Below are 21,688 nucleotides of genomic sequence, written 5' to 3' on the forward strand. Positions count from 1 at the left end.
CGTGTCTTATGTAGGCTATACAATATATATAGAGATGAAACTAACTACCTTAAAAGTTAAGGATAATCAATTAACCGAATGGAGTGTTTTGTATCATTTATATGTTATTTATCTTTCAAAACACATTACCAAAAAGGCAACAAAATAACTGCTTTAAAATGAAAAATATTTTACCTGAAATATGTGTCAAGCATGATTTAAATGTTATCCTTCAAAACAAAGGACAGAATTGTTATTCACGACATACGATTTTGGACAGAATCGAAGCAATCAGAGATTCATTGAATGTTTATATAAATTTAAAGATGAATTATAATACTAAGTATTGAGTGAAAAAAAAATAGTATATTTCGGCTATGAAATTGAAGTTTCCTTTTATCTCTAAAGGCTCTAATGTATCTAACTTCTAATTACTGAACAGTATCTGGATATCGCTTAAATGACGTTATTTTACATTAGTCTCTGCTCTAGAACTACATTTATGTTTTCTTTGAGACTTTGAGGAGTTCGTTTTCTCAATTGAGCATTTTTCTTATAAGGGTGACTTAACTAGAGTGTACATTAATGCGATAACCTTCATATTCAATTATGAAACTGATATATTATTAGTCGAGTTGCAGTATCGTATTAATATTCATTAAGCAAACATATTATATACCTCCATAGCTAAAACTATTCATAATAGGTATTTCTAATTATAACACTTTAGAATATTCGGTGCTAGACTATCTTGTATACTAGACACAGATGTAAGAAAACACTCTCCTTTTATTCTGCCCATGCGTGTGTATACGTTGAGAGAGAGAGAGAGAGAGAGAGAGAGAGAGAGAGAGAGAGAGAGAGAGAGAGAGAGAGAGAGAGAGAGAGAGAGGAGATTCCATATAAAAACAAATTCACCAAATCTAGACTATGATACCTTCGGTTTTAGAGTAGCTAGCTGTCTCTCACATTTAAGACTCACAAGCTATTCTTTTCAGATTATGTAAAGATAAAAGTATAAACACTATGTAATAATGATGTTCAGAAAAATTGCTTATTTTGAAGGTAAATTTTAGGTAAACACAGTTGTAGGCTTATCCATGTAAGGTAATTAGCTAATAAAAGCATATTTACAAAGTCTGTTTATTCTAAACATTCTACCACGTCTTGCTTCTTAAAATACTAGAGACAATGCAAACAAATTGATTGCAAAACACTTTTCTTGAAATTTCAACACTAATATGTAATTTATTAAAATGATACTTGTATCCCATACATTTTGAAGCAAAATAACAAAATGTACCGGATAAGAGAGTAGATTTTGCCTTGTTATTCACTTCAGTTGTGCCTTGTGTTTATTTTCCACCATTTTTTCTCACCTATACAATTAGTGTTATTTTGCTATTCACAAAGAATATTGAAAATTTTTGAAATATGATAATCTTTTGTCTTGGCGGAGCAGAAACTTCGTTAATAATTTAATTGGAGATGAACTTTTGCTATGATTTTAATAAAACCGTTCTTCAGTATTAATAAAATGGCTTCTAATAGACAATTTTATAAAAGTAAAAATTGGATTTACAGAAGCAATAATGGACATAAAGACCAAATTCAGATGGCGCCACCTGCCTCCAAAGGACGACAGAACAAGGATTTCTGCCTCCTTGATTTTCAAAGTTTCTACGTTCTGAACTTTCAGAGTGTTAAGGGTTATTTATGTCTTGGTACTGAGGAAGTGAACGTTAATCGTGGATATTATATGTAAGTACTCTTCTTAAAGATTTATTGTTATGGACTTGTAAGGGTGTTTCGTTCCCATATTCAAAGCATTGCACTCCGTGAAAATGTAATAAAGTAGTTGCGAATTTGATCTCCATGCTTACATTACCTTTTCAAACTATTCAAATTCCCCAATTTTCACCCGGTTCCTCATAGTTATGTTTGCGAATCGTCCATACTTGGAAAAGGGTTTCCGGTCCTTTTATTTTGTACAAATAAATGTTCTCATACAATTTTAAAGTATTCCTTGACTGTTTAACAGGGCTTTGCCTAGAGGCTTCTGGCTAAGAGTATTTAAGATCTTTTATATCATATAATTTTTTGCTATTTTTAAGTTTGGTATATCCAGTGAAACGGCATACGTTTACGTTGTGGTGCAAACCTGGAGAAAATTTTCATGGAACAAAGTTCGTTGCCATAGAGGATTTTGGCAGTGAAACGTGAGACATCTTGCAATGGTCACCTTTTTTATTATAGCTCATTTCTATTTGATAAAAAAAAACATAGGTCCTTGGCAACTTTTCTCCAGGGAGTTTTCTAGTTTTTGGTTTTTTTTTTTTTATCGTAACTTTTTTTATACTCATTTTGGTTGTTTACTGTATCTAGCAATGTTGAATAAAGCGTATTCATTATTCAGAGATATATTCTGTATTAATTTGACAAACCTTAAAGCTTATATAATTTCACTTTAGTGCACTTAAAAAAATTATAACGACTTGGGCACCAATTTCATACAACTGGTGGTTCACTTTTTAGTGTTGATTACGAGAAAAAAAAAATTGCTTAAATTAGCGAAATCAAAGAATTTGGTCAATATTTATCCCAAAATTTCCAACTTGATTCAAGCATTATACAAATTTAACTCCTAACTTGATAATTTAGTTAATCAGAGCTCTGAGGAGAACCAAGATTTAAATTCATTAAAATACAATATTACAAGAATGGGGTAAGCAACAAGCACTCGTGAATTTTTACATTAGTTACATACTTGTTTAGATTTAGGGAATTTGGTTTCACACTTGTGAAGGTTTAGGGAATTTGGTTTCACTTGTGAAGGTTTAGGGAATTTGGTTTCACTTGTGAAGGTTTAGGAAATTTAGTTTCACACTTGTGAAGGTTTAGTGAATTTGGTTTCACACTTGTGAAGGTTTAGTGTGACTGGTTTCACACTTGTGAAGGTTTAGTGTGACTGGTTTCACACTTGTGAAGGTTTAGTGTGACTGGTTTTACACTTGTGAAGGTTTAGTGTGACTGGTTTCAGACTTGTGAAGGTTTAGTGTGACTGGTTTCAGACTTGTGAAGGTTTAGTGAATTTGGTTTCAGACTTGTGAAGGTTTAGTGAATTTGGTTTCAGACTTGTGAAGGTTTAGTGTGACTGGTTTGACTTGTGAAGGTTTAGTGTGACTGGTTTCAGACTTGTGAAGGTTTAGTGTGACTGGTTTCACCCTTGTGAAGGTTTAGTGTGACTGGTTTCACCCTTGTGAAGGTTTAGTGTGACTGGTTTCACCCTTGTGAAGGTTTAGTGTGACTGGTTTCACACTTGTGAAGATTTAGTGTGGCTAGTTTCACACTTGTGAAGATTTAGTGTGACTGGTTTCACACTTGTGAAGGTTTATGTGACTAGTTTCACACTTGTGAAGGTTCAGTGAGTTTGGTTGCACGCTTGTGAAGGTTTAGTGACTGGTTGCACGCTTGTGAAGGTTTAGTGACTGGTTGCACGCTTGTGAAGGTTTAGTGAATTTGGTTTCAGACTTGTGAAGGTTTAGTGTGATTGGTTTCAGACTTGTGAGGGTTTAGTGTGACTGGTTTCAGACTTGTGAGGGTTTAGTGTGACTGGTTTCAGACTTGTGAGGGTTTAGTGTGACTGGTTTCAGACTTGTGAGGGTTTAGTGTGACTGGTTTCAGACTTGTGAGGGTTTAGTGTGACTGGTTTCACACTTGTGAGGGTTTAGTGTGACTGGTTTCACACTTGTGAGGGTTTAGTGTGACTGGTTTCACACTTGTGAGGGTTTAGTGTGACTGGTTTCACACTTGTGAGGGTTTAGTGTGACTGGTTTCACACTTGTGAGGGTTTAGTGTGACTGGTTTCACACTTGTGAGGGTTTAGTGTGACTGGTTTCACACTTGTGAGGGTTTAGTGTGACTGGTTTCACACTTGTGAGGGTTTAGTGTGACTGGTTTCACACTTGTGAGGGTTTAGTGTGACTGTTTCACACTTGTGAGGGTTTAGTGTGACTGGTTTCACACTTGTGAGGGTTTAGTGTGACTGGTTTCACACTTGTGACGGTTTAGTGAATTTGGTTTCACACTTGTGACGGTTTAGTGTGACTGGTTTCACACTTGTGACGGTTTAGTGTGACTGGTTTCACACTTGTGACGGTTTAGTGAATTTGGTTTCACACTTGTGAAGGTTTAGTGTGACTGGTTTCACACTTGTGAAGGTTTAGTGACTGTAGTTACTCGCCTGTCGATTTAGAGGCTCCTGCTAGCCTTTTGTGAAGCCTCAGTAACGTTGGTTAGATATTTTTGCAGGTGTTTGTAAGCAATCTTTGTACTTTATGGCCCTGTCACACCTTGACGATTCGGCCAGCATATGCCGACGTATCAGAATTTCCCTAAAACTGCTGGCATACGCTGAATTATCGAATTTTTTTTCAGTTTTGGGCGTATACATAGCGTATTCATAACGAGTTGGACGTATACATAACGTATCAGTAAATTATATAGAACGTTTCGATAACTTATAGATAACTTATTCCAACGAATGCCTAGCGTGTTGCCCGCGTACAGAACTTATGCCCAACGATAGTCTAACTTATGCATAGCGTGCAGCAGCGTATTGCCGACGATCACGTGTCGTAGTCTATAAAAAAGCTGCCGCTCGACGTTTCAAATCATAACTGCACTAGACATTGCAGTACCAACATCAGCGTCATGCCAAAGAAAAGTGCGAGGATGACATGAACATCTGCTCACCATGAAATCTAGAGGAGTACTGACGGGTTCCTCCTGTGAACCCCATTTTTATATCCCAATTCCCCTAAACGCTACCAATACGCCATTATACGGCAGCTGTACGTTAGAAACACGTTCAGTAAGTTCTGTGGTCGTCCGGAACATGTTAAATACGTCTACATACGTCAATATGCGTAGGAGATAAGTTCGATATAAGTTATACATACGTTCAAAGCACGTTACTCATAAGTTTTGGGTACGCTAGACATTATCTCGACGTATTTGGACTTATGAGTAACCTACACTTAACGTGTTTGAACGTGTGTCAACGATCGCATAACTTACCTATTACTTATGGCCTGCGTATACGGGACGTATAGCCATACGCTGACATACGTTGAGAAATTTTGAGCATGCACAAAATTTTTCGACGACCTCGACGTACTTCGACGTATACCAACGTGCTTCAGCGTGCTGTTAACGTATACAAAACTTACCCATAACTTATTCGACGTACACCAGCGTATTTGCCAAATTTTTCATACGTCGGCATACGCTGGCTAAATCGTCAAGGTGTGACAGGGCCTTTTGCTAGTTTTTTTATCAAAAAGGATTCCAATTTATACGAATCATTTTCTTATCTTTTAATGTGGAAGTCCATGTAAATTGCATCTCTTGAGGGTTGTAATATGGTACTTTAATTACTAGCATAATTAGAATCCCCCTATAAGAAATGGAAGAGCTGGTTTATCTATAGTATTTTTCTTTAGTTTTAATGGGCCTGGGACATAACCTGCGTATGTCTATCAAAATGTTGTATTTCTCTGTTCATTGTTTACTTCAGGGAGATTGAGTGTGAGTTACTAGGCAAGTGTATCATAAGATTTGGCCACCTGTTCTTATTTTGTACGACGTTTTGTTTCCAAATACTTGTACAAAAGTTCCCTGCTGCTCATTTTTCCACCCTCCCCATAAGTACCAGTATGATTACAATCACATGCGAAGATATCTCCAAGAAGGAAATAAAAATTTCAAAATTTTTTAATTTCCTCTATTTCGGTAATTGCTTACGTTGTTGAAAATGCTATCCGTTTAGTATATAGAAATTGTTGCTGAACTGAAAGTAATATCACCTAAGTAATGGCCCACGGTGCTTGCATGTAGAAGCACTTTGTTTCATTTGCCAAAGTAGAGAAACTGTGATGTAATGTTAAATCTGCGCGAGTATGGAGCCAGGGTGGACCAAAATAGATTAGAGGTGAATCATAGATAATTATACTTAATGTCCTTTCACTTTTATGAACTATAACTTTTAAGTTACCTAGTTTATTGTAGTTTTCTAACCATTATTATTGCTGCAAATCACACTCTGGGTATTTCCCAACTCGAAAATAAAAACAGGTTTCCCACTGCAGTCTCTAATCCTTGCCTATTTGTAAGGGGGTCTAAGATCTCGTAAACGATCAGTTTGCCCAAATAATCATGGCCTATGTCCATAAAATACAAGATAACGATTAGGATAATGTATAGTTAATGTATTTGGCTGAAAAATCAAGTATATATTTTAAGAAATTTTTCTACAAAAGGAACTTTACTTTTCTAGTTACATTTCTTCAGCTCTTCCATGAAACGGTAGTTTCGATAACCTACATTTGTTCGATTTTGATTCATTATATTGTACCAACCGTGTTTAACACAGTTGTACATAATTCCTTTTGTATATATTATGCTTGTATCTACGCTCCTCCCTCGCACTAAAACGAACATGAAAATTCCTGTCTGGTTTTTCCTCTCTGATATTGTCTGTCTTGTGAACTTGTCATGTCCTGTTGCCTTGAGGTTTTGTATATAAGGAGAGTGTTCCACAACAATATAACTCAGTCGTTCCCAATATGCCTTTGATTTCACAACTCCTCTCTCGGCCCGTCACAATATTTAGCTAAGAATATGTGCCTTAGTAACACAGGTGTTTTAGGTACGTGTTATTTTTTTTTTATTTTTTCTTTACAAAATCTATTTGGATTAAAAGGTCGATTTTGGTCCTTATTCGTGTCAATGTTTACTTAAATTTCTCCAAGACTCTTAACGAAGTATTTGCTTTCCAAGCAAATTTTGATTGCTTTACCTGGAATCTTGTCAGACGCATAGGTACTGGAATTCGACGCACAATAGCTACTGGAATTAATATCTTTAAGTTTGATACTGCCAAAGGTTAATAGAAGCTTCCACTTTTGACTAGTGGGTATGTTATTGTGCATTAACATTTTGTTTTAAATCTGATGCCTTAAGTGATTGTTATGGAATTGGAATTAAAGTGATTGTTATGGAATTGGAATTAATGCAGTCAGTAGTGTTTGCGAAGTTTAATAATATAACCTTCTGACATTCAAAAGCTTAAATTTTGTCTTGAAAGATTTTGGCAGCTTCATACACCAATAGTTTGGTGTTTTTACCGGGTGTTTTAGTCATGCAGTTTAGTGGGTAAGCAAATAAAGATTTGTTAAAAATATACTGGAATATATTCAGCGCAAGATGTAATAGAAATTTGGTGTTTTAATACTTTAATATAGAACTTTGGGTAAACATGAAAACTAGTAGCATTTTATTACTGGTAATGTCTTGAAATACTTTTTGGTGACAACTATTTCCCCACTAATGAATTTTCTTATCCAGATTTTCAGTGACCATACTGACAGAGGTGCCGAAACTGGGACGCTGAGCTCGATGCAGATGTACCAGTGAAGTTTTTAAAAGCAAGATTTCATTCAGCTGAAGTGGAGTAAATTGATTAGAAGAATATTTCCTTTGAAATTGACCCACAAATTAAAAACCTTCAGTACTGGTAAGTGGATAAAACTTACATTTTAGTTAAAGGACTATTATGCTATTGAAAATTTAAAAATTTTCAGTTAAAATTAAACTTAAAACATGAAACTTCGGTGTCGTTTAAACTGGAAATTAGAATTTGATATGATTTATAAGTGGGAGAAGTCATTCTTTGTGAAAGTAGTTATATTTTCTAGTTATAACTTTTCAATTAGTTTAATGCAATTTCGATATCAGAGGGACAGTAATAAGGCAATCTAATAATGAGACTGGAAGCGTAATCAAAATTAATCATACAAAAGGCTTATGTAATAGACATGTTTAGACTTGGAAGTTTCATCTTTTTAACATGGTATCTGGCGTTACAATGCTTAATTCTAGGATTAAATTTTTGACTGGCAGATGTTTTGGTGATGAATGTAAATTCGTCTGAAATCTGTTTACAATAGAAAATAAAAAATGAAGATAGAAGGTGAACAACTGACTTGGTGAAACCTTTAGCTTCAGAGGTTTTGTCTTGTTAGACTTCAGCACAATTTATAATCATTGGCTTTGAGTGGGGATACTTAAGATGGTGAAAAGGTTTGTGTATTGCCATAAGAAATTCTGTAATAGTCGGGCCACCCATACTAGGTTGGTTTTCTATGAATGTTAAGACTAGTTTCCCCCACTATCACCAATCCACATTTGCCAGCGTAGTGATGAAAATTTGCAAACCACAAGACATAAATAAAAACATGTCAGAGTCTTTTGCATTGCAGTGGACTAGAAAATGCTGCTTTTGTTATTGTATATTACAGGTTTGATAAATTACTTTGGTGTTTCTAATTCTTAAATTTGAGCCGTTAGATATTTCTCTCCCTGGAAAGATTTATCTTATAAGAATGCCCTTCCTGCAAAAGATAAAATTTTGTAAGTGCTTACATAACTTGCAAGACTGTGAATGTATACAACTTGCAAGACTGTGAATGAGTATAACTTGCAAGACTGTGAATAAGTATAACTTGCAAGACTGTGAATGAGTATAACTTGCAAGACTGTGAATAAGTATAACTTGCAAGACTGTGAATGAGTATAACTTGCAAGACTGTGAATGAGTATAACTTGCAAGACTGTGAATGAGTATAACTTGCAAGACTGTGAATGAGTATAACTTGCAAGACTGTGAATGAGTATAACTTGCAAGACTGTGAATGTGTGTAACTTGCAAGACTGTGAATGTGTGTAACTTGCAAGACTGTGAATGTGTGTAACTTGCAAGACTGTGAATGCGTGTAACTTGCAAGACTGTGAATGCGTATAACTTGCAAGACTGTGAATGCGTACAACTTGCAAGACTGTGAATGCGTACAACTTGCAAGACTGTGAATGCGTACAACTTGCAAGACTGTGAATGCGTACAACTTGCAAGACTGTGAATGCGTACAACTTGCAAGACTGCTTGCGAATGCGTACAACTTGCAAGACTGCTTGCGAATGCGTTCAACTTTTAAAGATTGTGAACGTGTAATTTTTAAAGATTGTGGATGAGTGAGTAACTCAAGATTGTGGATGAGTGAGTAACTCAAGATTGTGGATGAGTGAGTAACTCAAGATTGTGGATGAGTGAGTAACTCAAGATTGTGAATGAGTGAGTAACTCAAGATTGTGAATGAGTGAGTAACTCAAGATTGTGAATGAGTAACTCAAGATTGTGAATGAGTAACTCAAGATTGTGAATGAGTGAGTAACTCAAGATTGTGAATGAGTGAGTAACTCAAGATTGTGAATGAGTGAGTAACTCAAGATTGTGAATGAGTGAGTAACTCAAGATTGTGAATGAGTGAGTAACTCAAGATTGTGAATGAGTGAGTAACTCAAGATTGTGAATGAGTGAGTAACTTAAAGATTGGGATTGTGTATAATTTCTAATATTAAGATTGTGTATAATTTCTAATATTAAGATTGTGTAACTTTTGTATTAACCAAGATTAAGATTGTTTTTGTTTCAACTTTTAAGATTGAAATTGTAACTTGTGTATGACTTGCAAGATTTTGTTATTGTGTATAAATTGCAAGATTTTGTTGTGTATAAATTGCAATATTTTGTTATTGTGTTTAAGTTGCAAGATTTTGTTATTGTGTATTGCTCGTACGATTGTGAATACATAGAATTTTCTTTTCCTCAGATTGTTCAGATGTTCAACTTCATGCATAGGAAATTGTTGAAACTACGGTTTTTCAATGGGTAGAAGGGCAACCAGAATCTTATATCGAAAGGTAAGATGAATTGGTAACATACTTTTCGTAAAAATCCATTAGTTATTGAAATCTCTAGACTTAAAATTAAATATAAAATATTTCTATTATGAATTAAGTTTTAATACTCATTAACAAAGTTTGATACTTCCAAGATAGAGTAGGCTTTTTTCTGGCAAAGAAAGGACTAGTAAAGATTCAATATGTAAACTACATGCTTTGATTTCTTCCAGGTGTACTTGACACATCTTGTTTGAAACTAGAAGAAAAAGGATTTGCTAACAGACTGAACGTTACAACGCAAACAGTAAAACAGATTTATAGTAGTCAAGAACGAAGTGACATGGAAAAACACACAAAATACTAAGGAATGTAAATTTCATTAATAAACGACTGATATAGCCAGATTTTGTTTACATTACAAGTTAACCGTAAGTGTTTAATGTTAGAATAGATTATATCAGTAGACATTTTTCATATTACTGCTATTTGATTTTTTGCTGCAATTTTCCAATGTTTTACTTCCTACAGTTCTCTTGTACAGTTTTCTTAAAGCAATGAGTTTTATTCTTATCTGCTGTAATTATAATCAATTCTACACTTTGTGGTCTTCTGGTCATTTTATCTTAATCGTACTGTATTTTCCTTAGTTTTGTTTTGCGTTAAGTTTTCTTGTCTTGAGAATTTTATTTTTATTTTTTATTTCTTTCGGACACTTGGTTTCTCGGGGCTGTGGTTAGGCTATTGTGAATTTTTGTTAGTTTCTTTCAGCTGTAGGTTAGGTTGAGTTTGATTGACGTTCCTACCCAACTGCAGATTCATAATCCTAGTGTAATGAATGTTCCAACAGTTATCGTGACCTTTCCCGACTGCATTTCTAGGCATTTTTTTTTAATATAGTTTTCCTTTCTACACTGTTTCCCAGATTTATAAGGACTTTACCTTAAACAGTTCTCGTGACAGTTAACATCAGGTGTCATCTTAAAGTACAATTGATCTGGATGGGATTTTTTTCACATGCAGATCTTCCCGATCATTGCCATCCTGTTCGTAATTCTAGTTATGCAGTTAATTCCCAATTGTCATGAGGCTCCTTACTGAACTGTGTTCTAGAAGCTTTATTCAAACTGTGACCAAGTTTCAAACTATGACAGTTGTTGAATGGTCTTCCTAATTAGGTTATTGAATCCGTAGAACATGAGTTCGAGCTTGCAGCAAATGTTTTTGTTGATCAGGCAAACATGCCGCTTTTCATGGAATTTTTTTTTTTAATGTTACTGTTCTTAATTAGTTTTTTTCTTAACATAGTTTTCCTTGTCTCCTTTCCTCACTGGGCTATTTTTCCTTGTTAGAGCCCTCGGGAATAATTTACTAATCAAAAATTTTAACCTTTGGATATTATAGAATATATCTGTACAAATTATCGTAATTTACATGACCTTTAAAATAATTTTTCACCAATTAGACATCAGTAAAAAAAACTTTAGATTTTAATTCTAATCATTTCTACAAATAACACTTACGGACTTTAAGGATTTTGTAGTTGTTTAAAGTCTTGTCAGTTCTAATTTTGTTGATCTCTACATGAATCCGTTGGAATTTCCAGCGTGTTTAGAAAATACCTTTTACTCTTTTCGTGTTATTCATAGCTCTGAAGTATTTGTTCTCAATTTTGTTCTCAATAAAATAATCTCTTGACTTTAGACCTATTTTGATCTTAACACATGAGGTCATACCATTTGAGGTTTTCTCGATATATTTTGATAACTGCTGAATCTAGGGAAGTTTGACTTGAGTGATGGATTTAGGGGTAATTTAATTGCAAACACTGAGAATCTTAACAGATTCTAGCTAATGGCTTGTATAAAGTTTCTTGAATTGGTGAGGATGATGTTGAGAAATTTAATTTCATTACAGGTAGATTAACCTTTTGGAATCTCCATTACGGAGTTTCATACCAATGAAAACTATGAGTTTATTTTATAGAACCATTGATAATACTTTTCAATCTGCTTTATTGTCTATAGAGGTGAAATTTTTAGTATCAGCCTTAGTTATTTGGTATTTAAGTAATTGAGTTAGGTGTGAAAGGAAGTTGAATAAAGGATAATCAAAATTAAATAAGAATATTTAGACAAGCTGTTGATAGCAACTTAATTTTTAATGGTTATATACCTACATAAAATATGTGGAAATTGTTCTATGTGTATTATTCCTCATTGCAAATTTACTTTTTAAAATTAAAATTTTTCAACTAAAGGTTAACTGAAGAACTCTCTTGATATTAGTATACCTTAATGTTGAATTTCTTTGGCAGGTTTTAAGACGACCTTAATGGTAGAGAAGCTAATACGAAACGACTAGCTCAGTTTTTGGGTCCAGAGAAAACTTTGATTTTTCACCAATAAAAGAATTCGTATTATTCAGGTATTGTGGAATGACTGATTAGCAATTTGCTGCAATTTCAGAAGCAAATAAGAAAAATCTTGGTATTAGTAACTGAATGAAAACTTTTCGTCGTTAGTAGTAAAAGATATTTGAATACTTAAAAAAATTTAATACTAAATGTAGAACTTGCATATAAATTTGGAAACCAGTTTATATATTTAGTATTTGAATGTGTGAGGACCCATGTTTAGAATGTCATCTTGAGTTAAGGTGCCTTAATGTTTTATTAGTAAAATATTAAAAAATAATAGATTAACGATAGGCAAATGTGTAAAATTATCCCGTTTATGTAAATAGTTATTCACTGTTATATAAAGCAAAACCATACTAGTTGAAATTTCTGTATGCAAGGTAAATTGTAACTTAGTAAATTTAGGAAAATAATTACTGTAAATTCAGGGGAAGGGGAATAAGAGTATGTTGGTGAAATATTTACTATAAAGATCAGTAACCTCCCTCCCTTGTGTTTAGCTAATCAATGATATTTCTCTTTTAACAGGTAAGACTATGAAGGCAAGCAATTAGACTACCAGGAAATTGCATGATCTGATACTGCATTAAAACGGATTGCCTACGTCAAATATGGCCAAGAATGGACTTATATATTCAGTCAAGATATTGCAGCAAGGCAAGTTTTACTCTATAGACTTAAATTGATTAATCTAATAAGATTTTTTTTTTGTAACAGTGATATTTCTCTTAAATATGGTGATATCTAATTAAAGAAAATTTTGTAACTCAACTTGATATACTTTTAAGTAAGTATATAACTGAGCATGTTTAAGATGGTGATAAGTGCACTCAAGATCAAATATTAAATTTATTAAATTTATCATACTGCTAACAATATTAATCATACATTATTTAATTTGGTCATACATTATTTAATTTGAAACAAATATCAGCAATATCTTACGGTGTTAAAAGCAAGCCAGAGTTTTCAGTTCATTTGTAACATTAGATTTCAAACCAAGCAAGCCAGAGTCTTCAGTTCATTTGTAACATTAGATTTCAAATCATGAGTTGCTAACGTTCTTATTTTTCTTTCTTTTCAGACTGAGTTATGTACTGACGCTGGAATTACTTGCCTTCTGAAGTTCTTCCAAGATAGAGGTTAGCAGAGATGAATTATGCACCGAAATTGTGTTGAACAATCTACATTAGAAATAGTGTAACAATAACCTCGTCTTGTGAGAGGGCCGACGGTGCATCTTCGGGTAGAAGAAAAACTGCTGAATGTAATAATGTATTGAGAATAAAAGAAAGTAACAAAACCTAGACTTTTTTATTAAAACCATAAGTTACTAGAGGGAGAGTAAGACCTTTTCATGAAAGGGTCATATGTAGTATATCTGCAGTAGAAAATAAAAAAGCTCTTATTGGTTGATGATATCTCTCGCATCTGGTTGATTTCTCTCTCGCATCTGGTTGATTTCTCTCACAACCGATCTACCTTAATCTAACAGCAAACGCTTCTGTCTCATTTACATGGGAGTGGGTATCTCTCTCATCTGGTTGAATTATCTCTCTCTCAACCGGTCTATCTTGATGTAACAGCAAGCGCTTCTATCTCATTTACATGGGAGTGGGTAACTCACCCGTTGACAGATCTCCAAATAAGTTCTCAAGTATAGCAATTTTCTAATTTACTTAGCCCAAAAGACCGTAGGCAGAAGAGCCAACGTCCTTTTCTGAGCTTTTTATGAAAAGTGGTATGGAAACCTATTGGTGATTTACGTCCATTCGAGATGCGATTTATTCCCTATAAGTAAAACTGTACCAAGGCTCCTGAAACAAACAAAAAATAGATTAGATTTCTGTACTTTGTAGTGATTTTATTTACATTACAAAATCAACAAAAATTTAAATTGAGCATTAAGGGTTACTTAGGTTTGACAAAATCTTGACATTAGCAGCTATATTAACGATTTGACAAATGAATAAATTTTAAACGTGCAGCTAAAAATATAAAACCCTGAACAAGTTATTCCCTAACACTGAATTAAGTAAAAGATTAGCTGCTACATAAGCGAATTTGAAAATACTACGGTTCCTTATTAAATTGTTTAAAGATGACATGGCAATCAGTAAATTTGATAAATCAGGTTTTCACTTTAAAATGCACAAAGAGGACAAGACTGAACAACAAACTGAAAAAAAAAACCAATTTAGATTTAAAAACATTTACAAGATATATCCTATGGTTTCAAAAAGCAATTTACTAAAAGTAGCCAAAATGGTCAAGCATCAAAACATTACTACGCTTAAATATTATCACAGCAGTACTAGATATAAAAACTTAAGGAAGGTTGGCTTCAAACTCAACTTTAGCTTCAAACTCAACTTCTAACTCGCTTTAGTAAAAATTTTAACAATAAAATCTTAAGGCTAGCAACCACAATATATTTCTACTACACTCCATTACTTTTTCTAATAACCTTAAAATCTTAAAATTGTAGAAAATTAGAGAACTTGACTATAAAACATTCATGCTAGATTTCCATAGATTAAAAAATCTCAAGACAAGGAGCTATAAATCTGACGAATGGGCCTGCCTAAATAAATGAAATCCAAAAATAACAGGTTAACCCTGTTCTACTTTAACACTATTCCACTATTCACTAAATAGTTAGATACCTCGCTTTTTAGATTAGAAACTCTTACTAACTCCTTTATATATCTAGTTTAACTACCAAAACCACTTTCATAAGATCAGATAGGAAACTGAACACACCCCAATTTGCTTACAATCATGGAAAACTTTAGAGTATGAACCCTACCATAACTTAGATGAGAACAATATCATGATAACTTTGCAACCAAAGGTAAAACTATCTTATGTTACTTGAACTCTGTCTCTGAAGACCTCCTTGCACTCGCTAGATTTACAGATTATCAAAAAGCACTCTTTAACCAAAATAAGACTTATGAATAATCACTACACATCCGGCACGGTAGAAAACCCACCAAAATATCATTCAAAAGGAAAAACTATCTTAAGTAACTTGAACTCCAAGTCTCTGCAGACCACCTTGCACCCGCTAGATTTACATATCAAAAGCACTTTTTAACCAAAATAAGACTTATGACTAATCAATACACATCCGGCACGGTAGAAAACCCACCAAAATTTCATTCAAAATTTCATTCAAAATCTCTAAAAAATATAGTTTAAAATCTCAGATGTTAAAGTTTGAAAAATGCAAAATTTATACATATTCACAGTAGCTACCCAAAAACACAGCAGTTAGGATCTACACAAACATTAAAGACTAAATAACTACAAAAGGAAATACGCATGGGTTTTATCGAGGTTTTAAAACTCTTGTTCAAATTCCCCTTTTGAAAATTATCAATGGAAACAAGAAATTACTTTTTGAAAGTTTTGCAGTGCATCGAATGCTACTGAATAAGTTCATAGGCTATGCTAAACGCTTCAAAATGATACAAGATTTTAATCAAAGATTCATTGCTTTACTCGCGTTATTACTCTCAACCAATAACTTGATTGATTTTGTTAAAGCCTTAAAAGTACAGTTTGATTGTCCTACGCAATATGCTAATTATACTAAATAGAAAACTTGCGTTCACAACTTATAACCAAGGGTTTAGCCATGAAGACTTTAGCAGATGCAAGAAACTAAGCATATTAAAAAAATGTCCAACATTAGGAATAATTATTAAAAGAAATTTGCAATACGGTAAACTAAACTATATATCTAGCCTAGGTTTATATATATTGAAACAAAAGTTCGTTACTAAAAAACTGACGAAGTTAACCGGCACATTCCAGCATTTAAGAATCCTAGCTAAGTCTTCCAAAGATATATAACATCAAAAGATCCCTATATAAAACTGCAAATCATTTAAAAAAGTATTCTAAAACGAAACTTTAAACTCTGAACACAACATTTGTGAAACCAAGCTTACCTTCATACCACGAGCCCATAAAATGGCGACGATCACTGGAACCACAAATACAAGACAGAAAATTCAAACAGGATATGCACGTGTCTTGAGCAGCTAGATGTAGAAGTGAATATGTCTGAACCCCAAAACGCACTGACACTGCTTCCTGGTTTCTTACAATTTACAGGTCCGTCTTGCCGGCTTCCTTCCAAGTTTCAGCCAATCAGAAGGGCCCCTGTCATCATTTCAAGACAAAGAATGAGAAAACGACTCCTGATTGGTCGAGAGACTAACAAGGAATCTTTAGGAATACGGTTACTTTCCTAAAACGTTACGTCACCACTTAGGAAGCCAGTGACATCTGTTGGTTGCATATTTAACTATGAAAAGATCAGTAAAAAAATAACATTCAATACCTAATAAGGAATTAATTCCTTATCTCCAGGGAAATGTTGATACGTAAAAATTATTTCTGTTTTATCCCTTTTCACTATGAAATAGAAAATTTTTGATGATCTAAATAGTACATTTGGTACCATGGACAACATACTAATCAAATTTTTCGTTTTCATTTTAAAATGACCTAATTATTCCACTAATAATTCTCTGTTCTAAAATATGTTACAACTTTTGATCGGGAAATAATAATTATTTTAGATTCCTTCTTGGTGATAATCCTGCTCATATTTTTATATCATTTCTAATTAACTTCTATTTTTCCGTATATTAGGCCCCTTTGGCTTGAAGAATTTTGGTTCCCAAACTGTTTCAACTTTGAAGTCTGCCTCAGAATAATAATAATAATAATAATAATAATAATAATAATAATTATTATTATTATTATTAGTAGTAGTAGTAGTAGTAGTAGTAGTAGTAGTAGTAGTAGTAGTAGTAGTAGTAGTAGTAGTAGTAGTAGTAGTGGTAGATTAGTTTTTTGTGATGAGGAGAAACCAATTATATATATATATATATATATATATATATATTGCATATAAATGTGTATGGTAGTGTGTGTATGTACTGTATACATGTATACCGAACCAATGTGTCAATATATACTTATATGTGTATGAATGCATATAGATATTTATATATGTACGTGTTTATATAATTATATGAATTTAAGTTTGCCTTCGTGTATTTTACTGATATATAAAACGAGTTATCTGATAACAAACTTACTTTGCTGACTCCCTTCAACGCAATGTGCTAAGAACCATCTACTGTACATATGAAGACGACAACTACCAAATAGATAAGTTATCCTCTATACCTAGGTGCTCTGTTATTGATCTTAGAGGATACAGAAAACGGAAATTAGGAGAACGCTTTTTGATGGGTAACTATAGTATCTAAGCGGGGAACCCTTAATTTTGTTATTCAGTTAGTGTGTTTGATTAGTGAGAGGCTGCTACTCAAATTTTACCTACCAGTGAGGATACCAGTGATAAGTCTAATAAAATTAGAGGGCATACTTTGCTCAATATTAATATTTTTTGTTCGTTTAACTACCCCGTGTACGTGTTGCTTCACCCTTGAGCTGAAATATTGACAACCGACAAGAAATGCGTTATATATATATATATATATATATAGTGTGTGTGTGTGTGTGTGTGTGTGTCTATGTGTGTGTCGCCTAGAAAATCCTAAAATAATATATGTGTATTATCACACTCATTCGGACACGGTAAAAAAATACAACATTGCTACTCGATATAATATCTGATAAAGACAGCTCGAACAGCTTGATTGAACAATTAAATGAAAGGTTTTAAAGGTGAAAATTATGATTATAGAAATATGATAATATTAATTATAGGAATGTTGAATTCATCAATATTTTCAATAAGTGAAAACGTTGAAGAAATTAATAGAGCTGTTTTTTTTTCAGTATCAAATCCTAATGGAATTGACTCGTTTCAAAATAAAAAAAAAATTTATGGTTTAAAGGTAGCTCATAAGTGGCAGAGGCCAGGAACAGTGAGAATAGATACTTATCATATATACATATGATCAGCTACTAAGCCCCTCCATTAACCTAGGACCAGGGAGCGCCAGGAAATGGCTGTTGACGATTCAACAGGTAGACTTGTAAGCTCCAAAAACCACCCATCCTTAGCTTATTGGGAGGGAGAGATTACAGACACTACTTAATATATTATTAAAGAAGTAAGAAAAGAGATTCAGTTACATTCTGTCCCTTGCATCTAAAATTATCAGTGAAAGTAGAGATGACCAAAACTGATATAAGATTCTACATATTTTATAACCAGAATGGTTTCCCTCCTATTCTTAGTAGGATAAAATTATTAATTATAGTTATATAAAACATTAATATTGAAAAATAAAATGGGGGTATGTTTAATAAATACTATTCACTTCATAAAATTTCTCTCTCTCTCTCTCTCTCTCTCTCTCTCTCTCTCTCTCTCTCTCTCTCTTGCAAATTAGGTCAATATGAAACAAATATACTCTGAAACACTTATAATTGAGTGCACAAGTTTCAAATCAATATATTCGATGAAACAAGTGAATGATGATATGCAAACATTGGTGAACTGTTCGTTGTGAACTGAATTAAAAGAGTTATGTTATTTGCTTTTGAACCAAATAAAACTCATAATTACTTTTTTTTCACTAACCTTAGTAATGCTATTCGAAATCATGAAACCCAATAGTCGATTTCTTTTAGTGAAGTAGATTTGCACTGACTCGCAGCGGTGTGCTTCTACTCGGAAACGTTTCCTGATTGATGATTGGTTAGAATTATCTTGTCTAACCAATCAGCGATCAGGAAACTTTTCAGAGCTAAAAAGGACACCGCTGCGAGTCGGTGCAAATCTGCCTCGCTAAAAAAATGACTATAGTTAATCATTTCATATTTCTTCGTATGCCAAATATTTCCCATTATTCTTTTGTAATGAAATTGTTTTTGATAAACCCCCATCACTAATTGCTTGTCAAATAAGTTATATTCTGAAATTTCATTTTAGAACTCAACAGGAAATAATATTTTCCACTCGAATATTAGAAATATTTTCAAAAATTTATATTTTGCCTTGAAAAATCGTAATGTGGAATAAGATACCATCAACATGAGGAAAATACATTTTGATGATAACGCAAATTTTGCCCCTAAACTTTCAAATAATATGGTACTTTAACTTGAAATATTGTATTGTAGATTAACATATCACAAACAAAAGGTAAATACATTTGATGAAACATGAAATTTAACCCAAATTTTTCTAATATATTGGTATGTGACCTTGAACAAAATTGTCAATTGATTAACATATCATAAACAAGAGATGAATATATATGCTGATAATAAATTTTGGCAAGACATTTTCTAAGTAGTGTATATGTTTACTTGAAATATTGTAATAAATGATTAACATACCATAAATAAGAAGTATGTATATTTAGTAACAACGCAAATTGACTTTAAAATTGTGCACACTCATATTCCTTATTACCTAAAGGATACGATTATAGGTCTTTATATTACCAATATGATTTACCTCACCTGTTTATTATTTACAACACGTGGAAAATCCATAAGGCATCACAATCATCACTTCTCAATTCGTATCGATTTCATTTATTCAAATCTGTTGTATTTCTCATATTTATCTTTGAAGTAATCCATGAATGGCACTATCACAAACTAAAAAGAAACAATCATTCGATCATGAAGGTGTTCCTTATACATGGTATGGTGCTGAAGGGATAAGTACACTGATAAACTATGAAATTTAATGAACTGATACACCTATATAAACAAGCTTTTTTTTTAATTATTGTGTTATATTCCAGTACGCCCTCTTGGTCCTGGAAGAGCTTGAAAACTAATATGAATTTTTTGATATAGATACAACAATTCTTCATAAGATTAGCCTATTGCGTACTGATTATGAAATGGTCTAATGACGGTTCAGGCGGTAGTACAGGTAGTCCTAAAGTCGAGAGGTTGTTGTATTTGTTTTTCTTTTATAAGAAAAATTAACATTCATTGAAAATTAGGTTTTGAATTTTATAAAAGAAAATATTATGAGGCATATGCCCATGAAATATTCTTCTTACCTGTATAATATATATATATATATATATATATACATATATATATATATATATATATATGTATATATATATATATATATATATGAGGCACATGCCCATGAAATATTCTTCTTACCTGAATAATTTATATATATATATATATATATATAGATAGATAGATAGATAGATATATAAATATATATATATATATATATATATTTATTTATATAGATATATACAGTATATATATATATATATATATATATTATATATAATATACATATATATATATATATATATACATATATATGTATATATTTTTATATATATATATATATATATATAGAGAGAGAGAGAGAGCGAGAGAGAGAGAGAGAGAGCCTTTTGAGTTAATAAAGTCTTAAGATATTATTATTTGAAATTGATTGCTGTTTAGCCTATGGATAGATATATAGATAGATAGCGAGATATGTATATAGATGGATAAATATCTATGTATAGAGATCTCAAAACTAATAGTTGAAATCTCTATAGACCAAAAAAATAAAAATACTATTTTTTATTTGCTCAGTGGCAGCTGAAAGATAAATGACCATCTTTATAAAATAAACAATGAAAAAAAACATGAGGGTTAGCGTACCAGTCATACATATTTGCTTATTTCTTTCCATCACATCATTCCTATTTTTTACCTCTGCCAATGAAGTTGGAAGGAGGTTATGTTTACCTCTTGTTTGTGTGTTTGTTTGTGTGTTTGTTTGTGTGTGTGTGTTTGTAAACAGCTTCCTAGCCACAATTTTAATCGTTTGAATGATGAAACTTCCAGTGATTAACTGTTATGTGAAAAGTTGAAAATTATAAAATTTTGGAAGTCAAGGTTGAATGTTAAGGCCACAATTAAGCTAAATGTCCAGTTCACGTAATCATCCATAAGTTTGAGCATCGTTGTCACAGAGACTTCAAACTCGGTTAATATTTCAGTGTATGGAAATCCACGCCAATGAATACATAATAAGTTAATGGTAAGGTCAAAGGTCAAGGTCAGGGTCAAGCAAAGGGTGGAGAAATAAGCTGCTGTGGCGGAGTTCAGCCATCTACTCTAGTTTTATATAGGTATGCATTCCTTTATAAAGATAGGGACTGGTAATCTATATGATTTACTGTTATAAAATTAGTTCCCTTATTAATAATTCATTACTAATGCCATTTGATAATGTCTCACAGGATTTTTATACAGGAGAGGGGGTTCCCAGCCCCCTCGTCCCGTCCCTTTTAGTCGCCTCTTACGACACGCAGGGATAACGTTGGCGCTATTCTAATTGTTAGGCTGGAGGAACGTAGAGTAGAGGTCCCCTTTTTTGTTCTGTTTCATTGTTGATGTCGGCTACCCCCCAAAATTGGGGGAAGTGCCTTTGGTATATGTATGTATGTATGTAATAATGCCATTAGGTATAATTCCACTCATTTTTATATAAGTTTTCCTTTGTTGAAA

General features: G+C 32.9%; 1 long non-coding RNA gene across 1 annotated transcript; it reads left to right on the forward strand.

Moving 5' to 3' along the window:
• The first annotated feature begins 1,689 nt into the window (after nt 1-1,689).
• LOC137643519 (uncharacterized) lies at nt 1,690-13,447 on the forward strand. Its single transcript, XR_011044982.1, has 7 exons — nt 1,690-1,740; nt 7,387-7,555; nt 9,708-9,798; nt 10,011-10,208; nt 12,095-12,204; nt 12,725-12,853; nt 13,281-13,447. It is a non-coding gene; the product is annotated as an uncharacterized lncRNA (long non-coding RNA).
• The last annotated feature ends 8,241 nt before the right edge of the window (nt 13,448-21,688 follow it).

The sequence above is a fragment of the Palaemon carinicauda genome, chromosome 7 (genome assembly GCF_036898095.1).
Source record: "Palaemon carinicauda isolate YSFRI2023 chromosome 7, ASM3689809v2, whole genome shotgun sequence".
In the NCBI taxonomy this organism is placed as follows: Eukaryota; Metazoa; Arthropoda; class Malacostraca; order Decapoda; family Palaemonidae; genus Palaemon; species Palaemon carinicauda.